At 53.7% G+C, this 14,201-nt stretch overlaps 14 non-coding genes across 14 annotated transcripts; 8 read left to right on the top strand and 6 right to left on the bottom strand.

Annotated features, from left to right (window-relative positions):
- Positions 1-917: 917 nt before the first annotated feature.
- On the bottom strand, positions 918-1,000 carry TRNAL-UAA (transfer RNA leucine (anticodon UAA)). Its single transcript has one exon. It is a non-coding gene; the product is annotated as a tRNA-Leu (tRNA).
- A 243-nt stretch (positions 1,001-1,243) lies between these two features.
- TRNAE-UUC (transfer RNA glutamic acid (anticodon UUC)) lies at positions 1,244-1,315 on the top strand. The gene has a single exon. It is a non-coding gene; the product is annotated as a tRNA-Glu (tRNA).
- Positions 1,316-3,143: 1,828 nt separating this feature from the next.
- Positions 3,144-3,226, bottom strand: TRNAL-UAA (transfer RNA leucine (anticodon UAA)). The gene has a single exon. It is a non-coding gene; the product is annotated as a tRNA-Leu (tRNA).
- Positions 3,227-3,469: 243 nt separating this feature from the next.
- Positions 3,470-3,541, top strand: TRNAE-UUC (transfer RNA glutamic acid (anticodon UUC)). The gene has a single exon. It is a non-coding gene; the product is annotated as a tRNA-Glu (tRNA).
- A 1,828-nt stretch (positions 3,542-5,369) lies between these two features.
- On the bottom strand, positions 5,370-5,452 carry TRNAL-UAA (transfer RNA leucine (anticodon UAA)). Its single transcript has one exon. It is a non-coding gene; the product is annotated as a tRNA-Leu (tRNA).
- A 243-nt stretch (positions 5,453-5,695) lies between these two features.
- TRNAE-UUC (transfer RNA glutamic acid (anticodon UUC)) lies at positions 5,696-5,767 on the top strand. The gene has a single exon. It is a non-coding gene; the product is annotated as a tRNA-Glu (tRNA).
- A 630-nt stretch (positions 5,768-6,397) lies between these two features.
- TRNAE-CUC (transfer RNA glutamic acid (anticodon CUC)) lies at positions 6,398-6,469 on the top strand. Its single transcript has one exon. It is a non-coding gene; the product is annotated as a tRNA-Glu (tRNA).
- Positions 6,470-7,595: 1,126 nt separating this feature from the next.
- TRNAL-UAA (transfer RNA leucine (anticodon UAA)) lies at positions 7,596-7,678 on the bottom strand. The gene has a single exon. It is a non-coding gene; the product is annotated as a tRNA-Leu (tRNA).
- A 243-nt stretch (positions 7,679-7,921) lies between these two features.
- Positions 7,922-7,993, top strand: TRNAE-UUC (transfer RNA glutamic acid (anticodon UUC)). Its single transcript has one exon. It is a non-coding gene; the product is annotated as a tRNA-Glu (tRNA).
- A 630-nt stretch (positions 7,994-8,623) lies between these two features.
- On the top strand, positions 8,624-8,695 carry TRNAE-CUC (transfer RNA glutamic acid (anticodon CUC)). Its single transcript has one exon. It is a non-coding gene; the product is annotated as a tRNA-Glu (tRNA).
- Positions 8,696-9,821: 1,126 nt separating this feature from the next.
- Positions 9,822-9,904, bottom strand: TRNAL-UAA (transfer RNA leucine (anticodon UAA)). The gene has a single exon. It is a non-coding gene; the product is annotated as a tRNA-Leu (tRNA).
- Positions 9,905-10,147: 243 nt separating this feature from the next.
- Positions 10,148-10,219, top strand: TRNAE-UUC (transfer RNA glutamic acid (anticodon UUC)). The gene has a single exon. It is a non-coding gene; the product is annotated as a tRNA-Glu (tRNA).
- A 1,828-nt stretch (positions 10,220-12,047) lies between these two features.
- Positions 12,048-12,130, bottom strand: TRNAL-UAA (transfer RNA leucine (anticodon UAA)). The gene has a single exon. It is a non-coding gene; the product is annotated as a tRNA-Leu (tRNA).
- A 243-nt stretch (positions 12,131-12,373) lies between these two features.
- Positions 12,374-12,445, top strand: TRNAE-UUC (transfer RNA glutamic acid (anticodon UUC)). The gene has a single exon. It is a non-coding gene; the product is annotated as a tRNA-Glu (tRNA).
- Positions 12,446-14,201: the final 1,756 nt, after the last annotated feature.

Here is a 14,201-nt window from a genome sequence, read left to right as displayed (position 1 = left end):
TGCGCTTCTTTTCGTAGGCTTCTGACCACATGGTGTGCGGCAGGAAGTCATCTTTGACAGGGCCGCAGGCTTTGTCTCCAAATGGCATCCCGGACCCACTGCAACCCACCTTTTTGCTGAAACGGAAGTCTGGTTCAGGGTAAGAAAAAGCTGAGCTGCACGTACCGAAAGCAGCAGAGCCCAGCGGCGGAGAGGGTGTGGCCAGGGCTGTCTGATTTGCATAGTGACCAGTGGCATCTTGGGAATGTACAGGCTTTGGAGCCTAACGGGTGCTGCAGGGGTCTGCCTGGCCGGAGAAATGCCTGTCTGGCGCTCCCCTCAGGACACACGTGTCTTCCGTTCGAGCATGGAGGGTGAGGGACATGGGTCACCCTCATATACAGGGGTGTGGGCATGGGCAGGATGGGGCGTGGGGGACCCGTCAGGGCATTGCCCGTTTGGAAGCCCGTTCGGAAGGCAAGAGGAGGCGGAGGCGGAGGCGGGAATCTCTGCTCAATTTTTTCCCGAGGCCTGGGGACAAGCCTTTGCACATTTGATCCAGCCGGGCCTGCATCAGCAGATCCTGCTCCGATGGCAAGGGAGAGCCTGCAGGTGTAAATCAAAGAAAGGGGAGAAATCCGCAAGAGGCGGGTTAACAAATTCCAGTGGCAGGCCCATGTTCCCCAGGAAGCAAGTACTTCCTCCTGCTCCCTTCAGTGGGAAAAAACATAGGAGGTGTATTTCTCTAAGCAGGGGCTCTGCGTAGGTGGCACTGCATTGCTTTGGGAAGCATCCATGCTAAGTGCAGAGTAGCAGCAGACCCCACAGCTGAGACGTGAATTGGGACTGTTAAGGAAGGGCACTGGGAGGGTGAGGAGGGCAGAGGAAAATGCTTTAAAAAAGCATCTGCAAGTTCCTACACACCCGCTGAAAACCCATACCAGGGATGGGGCTCGAACCCATGCGGACAACTGTCCATTGGATCTTAAGTCCAACGCCTTAACCACTCGGCCACCCTGGTGAGACCCTAGGCCCTGCCTTACTCAGCTCCCTTTTCATGCTGGCTGCTCCAGCGCAGGCTGTCCAGCAAGAGGTGATTGCAGAGTAAAAAGGCTTTTGCAGGAGGATAAAGGTAATTGCTTATGACAAACACACTGTGTGACACCTAACTTTTCCCCACTCGTACTTTATGGGCAATCTATACAGTGGAGTTAGCTTAGTCACAATAAGGAAGTGAGCAAGGCAGGCTCACAAGAGCATCTCCTCCCTGGTGGTCTAGTGGCTAGGATTCGGCGCTTTCACCGCCGCGGCCCGGGTTCGATTCCCGGTCAGGGAAGATCCCTCTAAGACGTAGACGTGCGTAATTTGTCCACGCAGCTCAGCTTTTTTTAATCGAAGGTCCTTAAAAAGGCACCCCGACCTATAGACGAAAGCAGAGGAAAGGGGCTGGGTCCCCTGTGTCCCAGGTTGCTTTGCTCCCATTGCCCTCAGCCACCTTCATGCGCACGCAGTCCCCCACCCAGTCAGGTGCTCTATGTGGGCGTAAAGTGCAGTACCAGCTCATCAGAAAGGTAAATTGCTGGAAAACCCGGCTGCGATGTATACATCTACTTTGGAGCACTCTTCTCCCTTGCACTCTTGAATCGGTCATTCGCAATGTATTCTTCCAGCAAGCTGAATAACGAGGTAGGTGTGAGAAGGTGTACCAGCTGTCTTTGAGCTATCAGCGGCCACTAGGTGTCCCTCTTGTGATTTCCCGGGGATCCCGATTGTACAGGAATTCGTCGGTTCAGTAGCACGGGGGAGGGGATGGCCTGTGCTTGGAAGTGACAAACAGTCTGGTGGAATCATGAGTGTTTTTTCAAGTTCTGATTCATATTCGCTGTAGAATAAAATATGCTTTCAGCCCCCATGAGCTTTGTCACTAGGAGAGCAGTGTAGGAACTTTTGCTGTATGGCTCTGGGTTCCCTGGTGGTCTAGTGGTTAGGATTCGGCGCTCTCACCGCCGCGGCCCGGGTTCGATTCCCGGTGAGGGAACAGTCCTTCTTCTGCCCTTGAATGCTTTTCCTTCCCGCAGGTCAGGGCTTCTCAAAATGAATTTGCTTTTCTGACAAACAGTTTGCCTAGCATCCCGCAATCTGGCTCCTAATTTGATTTTCGCAAGGTTCCCTTTGAGTTGCTTTCCTCGGCGGGAGGAAAATCTCTTGTGCAAGGCTCTTGAGGAAGTGAGATTCTGTATTCCGAGGTGCGCTTCTTTTCGTAGGCTTCTGACCACATGGTGTGCGGCAGGAAGTCATCTTTGACAGGGCCGCAGGCTTTGTCTCCAAATGGCATCCCGGACCCACTGCAACCCACCTTTTTGCTGAAACGGAAGTCTGGTTCAGGGTAAGAAAAAGCTGAGCTGCACGTACCGAAAGCAGCAGAGCCCAGCGGCGGAGAGGGTGTGGCCAGGGCTGTCTGATTTGCATAGTGACCAGTGGCATCTTGGGAATGTACAGGCTTTGGAGCCTAACGGGTGCTGCAGGGGTCTGCCTGGCCGGAGAAATGCCTGTCTGGCGCTCCCCTCAGGACACACGTGTCTTCCGTTCGAGCATGGAGGGTGAGGGACATGGGTCACCCTCATATACAGGGGTGTGGGCATGGGCAGGATGGGGCGTGGGGGACCCGTCAGGGCATTGCCCGTTTGGAAGCCCGTTCGGAAGGCAAGAGGAGGCGGAGGCGGAGGCGGGAATCTCTGCTCAATTTTTTCCCGAGGCCTGGGGACAAGCCTTTGCACATTTGATCCAGCCGGGCCTGCATCAGCAGATCCTGCTCCGATGGCAAGGGAGAGCCTGCAGGTGTAAATCAAAGAAAGGGGAGAAATCCGCAAGAGGCGGGTTAACAAATTCCAGTGGCAGGCCCATGTTCCCCAGGAAGCAAGTACTTCCTCCTGCTCCCTTCAGTGGGAAAAGACATAGGAGGTGTATTTCTCTAAGCAGGGGCTCTGCGTAGGTGGCACTGCATTGCTTTGGGAAGCATCCATGCTAAGTGCAGAGTAGCAGCAGACCCCACAGCTGAGACGTGAATTGGGACTGTTAAGGAAGGGCACTGGGAGGGTGAGGAGGGCAGAGGAAAATGCTTTAAAAAAGCATCTGCAAGTTCCTACACACCCGCTGAAAACCCATACCAGGGATGGGGCTCGAACCCATGCGGACAACTGTCCATTGGATCTTAAGTCCAACGCCTTAACCACTCGGCCACCCTGGTGAGACCCTAGGCCCTGCCTTACTCAGCTCCCTTTTCATGCTGGCTGCTCCAGCGCAGGCTGTCCAGCAAGAGGTGATTGCAGAGTAAAAAGGCTTTTGCAGGAGGATAAAGGTAATTGCTTATGACAAACACACTGTGTGACACCTAACTTTTCCCCACTCGTACTTTATGGGCAATCTATACAGTGGAGTTAGCTTAGTCACAATAAGGAAGTGAGCAAGGCAGGCTCACAAGAGCATCTCCTCCCTGGTGGTCTAGTGGCTAGGATTCGGCGCTTTCACCGCCGCGGCCCGGGTTCGATTCCCGGTCAGGGAAGATCCCTCTAAGACGTAGACGTGCGTAATTTGTCCACGCAGCTCAGCTTTTTTTAATCGAAGGTCCTTAAAAAGGCACCCCGACCTATAGACGAAAGCAGAGGAAAGGGGCTGGGTCCCCTGTGTCCCAGGTTGCTTTGCTCCCATTGCCCTCAGCCACCTTCATGCGCACGCAGTCCCCCACCCAGTCAGGTGCTCTATGTGGGCGTAAAGTGCAGTACCAGCTCATCAGAAAGGTAAATTGCTGGAAAACCCGGCTGCGATGTATACATCTACTTTGGAGCACTCTTCTCCCTTGCACTCTTGAATCGGTCATTCGCAATGTATTCTTCCAGCAAGCTGAATAACGAGGTAGGTGTGAGAAGGTGTACCAGCTGTCTTTGAGCTATCAGCGGCCACTAGGTGTCCCTCTTGTGATTTCCCGGGGATCCCGATTGTACAGGAATTCGTCGGTTCAGTAGCACGGGGGAGGGGATGGCCTGTGCTTGGAAGTGACAAACAGTCTGGTGGAATCATGAGTGTTTTTTCAAGTTCTGATTCATATTCGCTGTAGAATAAAATATGCTTTCAGCCCCCATGAGCTTTGTCACTAGGAGAGCAGTGTAGGAACTTTTGCTGTATGGCTGTGGGTTTCCTGGTGGTCTAGTGGTTAGGATTCGGTGCTCTCACCGCCGCGGCCCGGGTTCGATTCCCGGTCAGGGAACAGTCCTTCTTCTGCCCTTGAATGCTTTTCCTTCCCGCAGGTCAGGGCTTCTCAAAATGAATTTGCTTTTCTGACAAACAGTTTGCCTAGCATCCCGCAATCTGGCTCCTAATTTGATTTTCGCAAGGTTCCCTTTGAGTTGCTTTCCTCGGCGGGAGGAAAATCTCTTGTGCAAGGCTCTTGAGGAAGTGAGATTCTGTATTCCGAGGTGCGCTTCTTTTCGTAGGCTTCTGACCACATGGTGTGCGGCAGGAAGTCATCTTTGACAGGGCCGCAGGCTTTGTCTCCAAATGGCATCCCGGACCCACTGCAACCCACCTTTTTGCTGAAACGGAAGTCTGGTTCAGGGTAAGAAAAAGCTGAGCTGCACGTACCGAAAGCAGCAGAGCCCAGCGGCGGAGAGGGTGTGGCCAGGGCTGTCTGATTTGCATAGTGACCAGTGGCATCTTGGGAATGTACAGGCTTTGGAGCCTAACGGGTGCTGCAGGGGTCTGCCTGGCCGGAGAAATGCCTGTCTGGCGCTCCCCTCAGGACACACGTGTCTTCCGTTCGAGCATGGAGGGTGAGGGACATGGGTCACCCTCATATACAGGGGTGTGGGCATGGGCAGGATGGGGCGTGGGGGACCCGTCAGGGCATTGCCCGTTTGGAAGCCCGTTCGGAAGGCAAGAGGAGGCGGAGGCGGAGGCGGGAATCTCTGCTCAATTTTTTCCCGAGGCCTGGGGACAAGCCTTTGCACATTTGATCCAGCCGGGCCTGCATCAGCAGATCCTGCTCCGATGGCAAGGGAGAGCCTGCAGGTGTAAATCAAAGAAAGGGGAGAAATCCGCAAGAGGCGGGTTAACAAATTCCAGTGGCAGGCCCATGTTCCCCAGGAAGCAAGTACTTCCTCCTGCTCCCTTCAGTGGGAAAAGACATAGGAGGTGTATTTCTCTAAGCAGGGGCTCTGCGTAGGTGGCACTGCATTGCTTTGGGAAGCATCCATGCTAAGTGCAGAGTAGCAGCAGATCCCACAGCTGAGACGTGAATTGGGACTGTTAAGGAAGGGCACTGGGAGGGTGAGGAAGGCAGAGGAAAATGCTTTAAAAAAGCATCTGCAAGTTCCTACACACCCGCTGAAAACCCATACCAGGGATGGGGCTCGAACCCATGCGGACAACTGTCCATTGGATCTTAAGTCCAACGCCTTAACCACTCGGCCACCCTGGTGAGACCCTAGGCCCTGCCTTACTCAGCTCCCTTTTCATGCTGGCTGCTCCAGCGCAGGCTGTCCAGCAAGAGGTGATTGCAGAGTAAAAAGGCTTTTGAAGGAGGATAAAGGTAATTGCTTATGACAAACACACTGTGTGACACCTAACTTTTCCCCACTCGTACTTTATGGGCAATCTATACAGTGGAGTTAGCTTAGTCACAATAAGGAAGTGAGCAAGGCAGGCTCACAAGAGCATCTCCTCCCTGGTGGTCTAGTGGCTAGGATTCGGCGCTTTCACCGCCGCGGCCCGGGTTCGATTCCCGGTCAGGGAAGATCCCTCTAAGACGTAGACGTGCGTAATTTGTCCACGCAGCTCAGCTTTTTTTAATCGAAGGTCCTTAAAAAGGCACCCCGACCTATAGACGAAAGCAGAGGAAAGGGGCTGGGTCCCCTGTGTCCCAGGTTGCTTTGCTCCCATTGCCCTCAGCCACCTTCATGCGCACGCAGTCCCCCACCCAGTCAGGTGCTCTATGTGGGCGTAAAGTGCAGTACCAGCTCATCAGAAAGGTAAATTGCTGGAAAACCCGGCTGCGATGTATACATCTACTTTGGAGCACTCTTCTCCCTTGCACTCTTGAATCGGTCATTCGCAATGTATTCTTCCAGCAAGCTGAATAACGAGGTAGGTGTGAGAAGGTGTACCAGCTGTCTTTGAGCTATCAGCGGCCACTAGGTGTCCCTCTTGTGATTTCCCGGGGATCCCGATTGTACAGGAATTCGTCGGTTCAGTAGCACGGGGGAGGGGATGGCCTGTGCTTGGAAGTGACAAACAGTCTGGTGGAATCATGAGTGTTTTTTCAAGTTCTGATTCATATTCGCTGTAGAATAAAATATGCTTTCAGCCCCCATGAGCTTTGTCACTAGGAGAGCAGTGTAGGAACTTTTGCTGTATGGCTCTGGGTTCCCTGGTGGTCTAGTGGTTAGGATTCGGCGCTCTCACCGCCGCGGCCCGGGTTCGATTCCCGGTCAGGGAACAGTCCTTCTTCTGCCCTTGAATGCTTTTCCTTCCCGCAGGTCAGGGCTTCTCAAAATGAATTTGCTTTTCTGACAAACAGTTTGCCTAGCATCCCGCAATCTGGCTCCTAATTTGATTTTCGCAAGGTTCCCTTTGAGTTGCTTTCCTCGGCGGGAGGAAAATCTCTTGTGCAAGGCTCTTGAGGAAGTGAGATTCTGTATTCCGAGGTGCGCTTCTTTTCGTAGGCTTCTGACCACATGGTGTGCGGCAGGAAGTCATCTTTGACAGGGCCGCAGGCTTTGTCTCCAAATGGCATCCCGGACCCACTGCAACCCACCTTTTTGCTGAAACGGAAGTCTGGTTCAGGGTAAGAAAAAGCTGAGCTGCACGTACCGAAAGCAGCAGAGCCCAGCGGCGGAGAGGGTGTGGCCAGGGCTGTCTGATTTGCATAGTGACCAGTGGCATCTTGGGAATGTACAGGCTTTGGAGCCTAACGGGTGCTGCAGGGGTCTGCCTGGCCGGAGAAATGCCTGTCTGGCGCTCCCCTCAGGACACACGTGTCTTCCGTTCGAGCATGGAGGGTGAGGGACATGGGTCACCCTCATATACAGGGGTGTGGGCATGGGCAGGATGGGGCGTGGGGGACCCGTCAGGGCATTGCCCGTTTGGAAGCCCGTTCGGAAGGCAAGAGGAGGCGGAGGCGGAGGCGGGAATCTCTGCTCAATTTTTTCCCGAGGCCTGGGGACAAGCCTTTGCACATTTGATCCAGCCGGGCCTGCATCAGCAGATCCTGCTCCGATGGCAAGGGAGAGCCTGCAGGTGTAAATCAAAGAAAGGGGAGAAATCCGCAAGAGGCGGGTTAACAAATTCCAGTGGCAGGCCCATGTTCCCCAGGAAGCAAGTACTTCCTCCTGCTCCCTTCAGTGGGAAAAGACATAGGAGGTGTATTTCTCTAAGCAGGGGCTCTGCGTAGGTGGCACTGCATTGCTTTGGGAAGCATCCATGCTAAGTGCAGAGTAGCAGCAGACCCCACAGCTGAGACGTGAATTGGGACTGTTAAGGAAGGGCACTGGGAGGGTGAGGAGGGCAGAGGAAAATGCTTTAAAAAAGCATCTGCAAGTTCCTACACACCCGCTGAAAACCCATACCAGGGATGGGGCTCGAACCCATGCGGACAACTGTCCATTGGATCTTAAGTCCAACGCCTTAACCACTCGGCCACCCTGGTGAGACCCTAGGCCCTGCCTTACTCAGCTCCCTTTTCATGCTGGCTGCTCCAGCGCAGGCTGTCCAGCAAGAGGTGATTGCAGAGTAAAAAGGCTTTTGCAGGAGGATAAAGGTAATTGCTTATGACAAACACACTGTGTGACACCTAACTTTTCCCCACTCGTACTTTATGGGCAATCTATACAGTGGAGTTAGCTTAGTCACAATAAGGAAGTGAGCAAGGCAGGCTCACAAGAGCATCTCCTCCCTGGTGGTCTAGTGGCTAGGATTCGGCGCTTTCACCGCCGCGGCCCGGGTTCGATTCCCGGTCAGGGAAGATCCCTCTAAGACGTAGACGTGCGTAATTTGTCCACGCAGCTCAGCTTTTTTTAATCGAAGGTCCTTAAAAAGGCACCCCGACCTATAGACGAAAGCAGAGGAAAGGGGCTGGGTCCCCTGTGTCCCAGGTTGCTTTGCTCCCATTGCCCTCAGCCACCTTCATGCGCACGCAGTCCCCCACCCAGTCAGGTGCTCTATGTGGGCGTAAAGTGCAGTACCAGCTCATCAGAAAGGTAAATTGCTGGAAAACCCGGCTGCGATGTATACATCTACTTTGGAGCACTCTTCTCCCTTGCACTCTTGAATCGGTCATTCGCAATGTATTCTTCCAGCAAGCTGAATAACGAGGTAGGTGTGAGAAGGTGTACCAGCTGTCTTTGAGCTATCAGCGGCCACTAGGTGTCCCTCTTGTGATTTCCCGGGGATCCCGATTGTACAGGAATTCGTCGGTTCAGTAGCACGGGGGAGGGGATGGCCTGTGCTTGGAAGTGACAAACAGTCTGGTGGAATCATGAGTGTTTTTTCAAGTTCTGATTCATATTCGCTGTAGAATAAAATATGCTTTCAGCCCCCATGAGCTTTGTCACTAGGAGAGCAGTGTAGGAACTTTTGCTGTATGGCTCTGGGTTCCCTGGTGGTCTAGTGGTTAGGATTCGGCGCTCTCACCGCCGCGGCCCGGGTTCGATTCCCGGTCAGGGAACAGTCCTTCTTCTGCCCTTGAATGCTTTTCCTTCCCGCAGGTCAGGGCTTCTCAAAATGAATTTGCTTTTCTGACAAACAGTTTGCCTAGCATCCCGCAATCTGGCTCCTAATTTGATTTTCGCAAGGTTCCCTTTGAGTTGCTTTCCTCGGCGGGAGGAAAATCTCTTGTGCAAGGCTCTTGAGGAAGTGAGATTCTGTATTCCGAGGTGCGCTTCTTTTCGTAGGCTTCTGACCACATGGTGTGCGGCAGGAAGTCATCTTTGACAGGGCCGCAGGCTTTGTCTCCAAATGGCATCCCGGACCCACTGCAACCCACCTTTTTGCTGAAACGGAAGTCTGGTTCAGGGTAAGAAAAAGCTGAGCTGCACGTACCGAAAGCAGCAGAGCCCAGCGGCGGAGAGGGTGTGGCCAGGGCTGTCTGATTTGCATAGTGACCAGTGGCATCTTGGGAATGTACAGGCTTTGGAGCCTAACGGGTGCTGCAGGGGTCTGCCTGGCCGGAGAAATGCCTGTCTGGCGCTCCCCTCAGGACACACGTGTCTTCCGTTCGAGCATGGAGGGTGAGGGACATGGGTCACCCTCATATACAGGGGTGTGGGCATGGGCAGGATGGGGCGTGGGGGACCCGTCAGGGCATTGCCCGTTTGGAAGCCCGTTCGGAAGGCAAGAGGAGGCGGAGGCGGAGGCGGGAATCTCTGCTCAATTTTTTCCCGAGGCCTGGGGACAAGCCTTTGCACATTTGATCCAGCCGGGCCTGCATCAGCAGATCCTGCTCCGATGGCAAGGGAGAGCCTGCAGGTGTAAATCAAAGAAAGGGGAGAAATCCGCAAGAGGCGGGTTAACAAATTCCAGTGGCAGGCCCATGTTCCCCAGGAAGCAAGTACTTCCTCCTGCTCCCTTCAGTGGGAAAAAACATAGGAGGTGTATTTCTCTAAGCAGGGGCTCTGCGTAGGTGGCACTGCATTGCTTTGGGAAGCATCCATGCTAAGTGCAGAGTAGCAGCAGACCCCACAGCTGAGACGTGAATTGGGACTGTTAAGGAAGGGCACTGGGAGGGTGAGGAGGGCAGAGGAAAATGCTTTAAAAAAGCATCTGCAAGTTCCTACACACCCGCTGAAAACCCATACCAGGGATGGGGCTCGAACCCATGCGGACAACTGTCCATTGGATCTTAAGTCCAACGCCTTAACCACTCGGCCACCCTGGTGAGACCCTAGGCCCTGCCTTACTCAGCTCCCTTTTCATGCTGGCTGCTCCAGCGCAGGCTGTCCAGCAAGAGGTGATTGCAGAGTAAAAAGGCTTTTGCAGGAGGATAAAGGTAATTGCTTATGACAAACACACTGTGTGACACCTAACTTTTCCCCACTCGTACTTTATGGGCAATCTATACAGTGGAGTTAGCTTAGTCACAATAAGGAAGTGAGCAAGGCAGGCTCACAAGAGCATCTCCTCCCTGGTGGTCTAGTGGCTAGGATTCGGCGCTTTCACCGCCGCGGCCCGGGTTCGATTCCCGGTCAGGGAAGATCCCTCTAAGACGTAGACGTGCGTAATTTGTCCACGCAGCTCAGCTTTTTTTAATCGAAGGTCCTTAAAAAGGCACCCCGACCTATAGACGAAAGCAGAGGAAAGGGGCTGGGTCCCCTGTGTCCCAGGTTGCTTTGCTCCCATTGCCCTCAGCCACCTTCATGCGCACGCAGTCCCCCACCCAGTCAGGTGCTCTATGTGGGCGTAAAGTGCAGTACCAGCTCATCAGAAAGGTAAATTGCTGGAAAACCCGGCTGCGATGTATACATCTACTTTGGAGCACTCTTCTCCCTTGCACTCTTGAATCGGTCATTCGCAATGTATTCTTCCAGCAAGCTGAATAACGAGGTAGGTGTGAGAAGGTGTACCAGCTGTCTTTGAGCTATCAGCGGCCACTAGGTGTCCCTCTTGTGATTTCCCGGGGATCCCGATTGTACAGGAATTCGTCGGTTCAGTAGCACGGGGGAGGGGATGGCCTGTGCTTGGAAGTGACAAACAGTCTGGTGGAATCATGAGTGTTTTTTCAAGTTCTGATTCATATTCGCTGTAGAATAAAATATGCTTTCAGCCCCCATGAGCTTTGTCACTAGGAGAGCAGTGTAGGAACTTTTGCTGTATGGCTCTGGGTTCCCTGGTGGTCTAGTGGTTAGGATTCGGCGCTCTCACCGCCGCGGCCCGGGTTCGATTCCCGGTGAGGGAACAGTCCTTCTTCTGCCCTTGAATGCTTTTCCTTCCCGCAGGTCAGGGCTTCTCAAAATGAATTTGCTTTTCTGACAAACAGTTTGCCTAGCATCCCGCAATCTGGCTCCTAATTTGATTTTCGCAAGGTTCCCTTTGAGTTGCTTTCCTCGGCGGGAGGAAAATCTCTTGTGCAAGGCTCTTGAGGAAGTGAGATTCTGTATTCCGAGGTGCGCTTCTTTTCGTAGGCTTCTGACCACATGGTGTGCGGCAGGAAGTCATCTTTGACAGGGCCGCAGGCTTTGTCTCCAAATGGCATCCCGGACCCACTGCAACCCACCTTTTTGCTGAAACGGAAGTCTGGTTCAGGGTAAGAAAAAGCTGAGCTGCACGTACCGAAAGCAGCAGAGCCCAGCGGCGGAGAGGGTGTGGCCAGGGCTGTCTGATTTGCATAGTGACCAGTGGCATCTTGGGAATGTACAGGCTTTGGAGCCTAACGGGTGCTGCAGGGGTCTGCCTGGCCGGAGAAATGCCTGTCTGGCGCTCCCCTCAGGACACACGTGTCTTCCGTTCGAGCATGGAGGGTGAGGGACATGGGTCACCCTCATATACAGGGGTGTGGGCATGGGCAGGATGGGGCGTGGGGGACCCGTCAGGGCATTGCCCGTTTGGAAGCCCGTTCGGAAGGCAAGAGGAGGCGGAGGCGGAGGCGGGAATCTCTGCTCAATTTTTTCCCGAGGCCTGGGGACAAGCCTTTGCACATTTGATCCAGCCGGGCCTGCATCAGCAGATCCTGCTCCGATGGCAAGGGAGAGCCTGCAGGTGTAAATCAAAGAAAGGGGAGAAATCCGCAAGAGGCGGGTTAACAAATTCCAGTGGCAGGCCCATGTTCCCCAGGAAGCAAGTACTTCCTCCTGCTCCCTTCAGTGGGAAAAGACATAGGAGGTGTATTTCTCTAAGCAGGGGCTCTGCGTAGGTGGCACTGCATTGCTTTGGGAAGCATCCATGCTAAGTGCAGAGTAGCAGCAGACCCCACAGCTGAGACGTGAATTGGGACTGTTAAGGAAGGGCACTGGGAGGGTGAGGAGGGCAGAGGAAAATGCTTTAAAAAAGCATCTGCAAGTTCCTACACACCCGCTGAAAACCCATACCAGGGATGGGGCTCGAACCCATGCGGACAACTGTCCATTGGATCTTAAGTCCAACGCCTTAACCACTCGGCCACCCTGGTGAGACCCTAGGCCCTGCCTTACTCAGCTCCCTTTTCATGCTGGCTGCTCCAGCGCAGGCTGTCCAGCAAGAGGTGATTGCAGAGTAAAAAGGCTTTTGCAGGAGGATAAAGGTAATTGCTTATGACAAACACACTGTGTGACACCTAACTTTTCCCCACTCGTACTTTATGGGCAATCTATACAGTGGAGTTAGCTTAGTCACAATAAGGAAGTGAGCAAGGCAGGCTCACAAGAGCATCTCCTCCCTGGTGGTCTAGTGGCTAGGATTCGGCGCTTTCACCGCCGCGGCCCGGGTTCGATTCCCGGTCAGGGAAGATCCCTCTAAGACGTAGACGTGCGTAATTTGTCCACGCAGCTCAGCTTTTTTTAATCGAAGGTCCTTAAAAAGGCACCCCGACCTATAGACGAAAGCAGAGGAAAGGGGCTGGGTCCCCTGTGTCCCAGGTTGCTTTGCTCCCATTGCCCTCAGCCACCTTCATGCGCACGCAGTCCCCCACCCAGTCAGGTGCTCTATGTGGGCGTAAAGTGCAGTACCAGCTCATCAGAAAGGTAAATTGCTGGAAAACCCGGCTGCGATGTATACATCTACTTTGGAGCACTCTTCTCCCTTGCACTCTTGAATCGGTCATTCGCAATGTATTCTTCCAGCAAGCTGAATAACGAGGTAGGTGTGAGAAGGTGTACCAGCTGTCTTTGAGCTATCAGCGGCCACTAGGTGTCCCTCTTGTGATTTCCCGGGGATCCCGATTGTACAGGAATTCGTCGGTTCAGTAGCACGGGGGAGGGGATGGCCTGTGCTTGGAAGTGACAAACAGTCTGGTGGAATCATGAGTGTTTTTTCAAGTTCTGATTCATATTCGCTGTAGAATAAAATATGCTTTCAGCCCCCATGAGCTTTGTCACTAGGAGAGCAGTGTAGGAACTTTTGCTGTATGGCTGTGGGTTTCCTGGTGGTCTAGTGGTTAGGATTCGGTGCTCTCACCGCCGCGGCCCGGGTTCGATTCCCGGTCAGGGAACAGTCCTTCTTCTGCCCTTGAATGCTTTTCCTTCCCGCAGGTCAGGGCTTCTCAAAATGAATTTGCTTTTCTGACAAACAGTTTGCCTAGCATCCCGCAATCTGGCTCCTAATTTGATTTTCGCAAGGTTCCCTTTGAGTTGCTTTCCTCGGCGGGAGGAAAATCTCTTGTGCAAGGCTCTTGAGGAAGTGAGATTCTGTATTCCGAGGTGCGCTTCTTTTCGTAGGCTTCTGACCACATGGTGTGCGGCAGGAAGTCATCTTTGACAGGGCCGCAGGCTTTGTCTCCAAATGGCATCCCGGACCCACTGCAACCCACCTTTTTGCTGAAACGGAAGTCTGGTTCAGGGTAAGAAAAAGCTGAGCTGCACGTACCGAAAGCAGCAGAGCCCAGCGGCGGAGAGGGTGTGGCCAGGGCTGTCTGATTTGCATAGTGACCAGTGGCATCTTGGGAATGTACAGGCTTTGGAGCCTAACGGGTGCTGCAGGGGTCTGCCTGGCCGGAGAAATGCCTGTCTGGCGCTCCCCTCAGGACACACGTGTCTTCCGTTCGAGCATGGAGGGTGAGGGACATGGGTCACCCTCATATACAGGGGTGTGGGCATGGGCAGGATGGGGCGTGGGGGACCCGTCAGGGCATTGCCCGTTTGGAAGCCCGTTCGGAAGGCAAGAGGAGGCGGAGGCGGAGGCGGGAATCTCTGCTCAATTTTTTCCCGAGGCCTGGGGACAAGCCTTTGCACATTTGATCCAGCCGGGCCTGCATCAGCAGATCCTGCTCCGATGGCAAGGGAGAGCCTGCAGGTGTAAATCAAAGAAAGGGGAGAAATCCGCAAGAGGCGGGTTAACAAATTCCAGTGGCAGGCCCATGTTCCCCAGGAAGCAAGTACTTCCTCCTGCTCCCTTCAGTGGGAAAAGACATAGGAGGTGTATTTCTCTAAGCAGGGGCTCTGCGTAGGTGGCACTGCATTGCTTTGGGAAGCATCCATGCTAAGTGCAGAGTAGCAGCAGACCCCACAGCTGAGACGTGAATTGGGACTGTTAAGGAAGGGCACTGG

Source organism: Triturus cristatus, chromosome 5_2, assembly GCF_964204655.1.
Source record: "Triturus cristatus chromosome 5_2, aTriCri1.1, whole genome shotgun sequence".
Taxonomy (NCBI): Eukaryota; Metazoa; Chordata; class Amphibia; order Caudata; family Salamandridae; genus Triturus; species Triturus cristatus.
The sequence above is the reverse complement of the archived record's forward strand: the minus strand, read 5'-3'. Positions and strand labels throughout refer to the sequence as shown.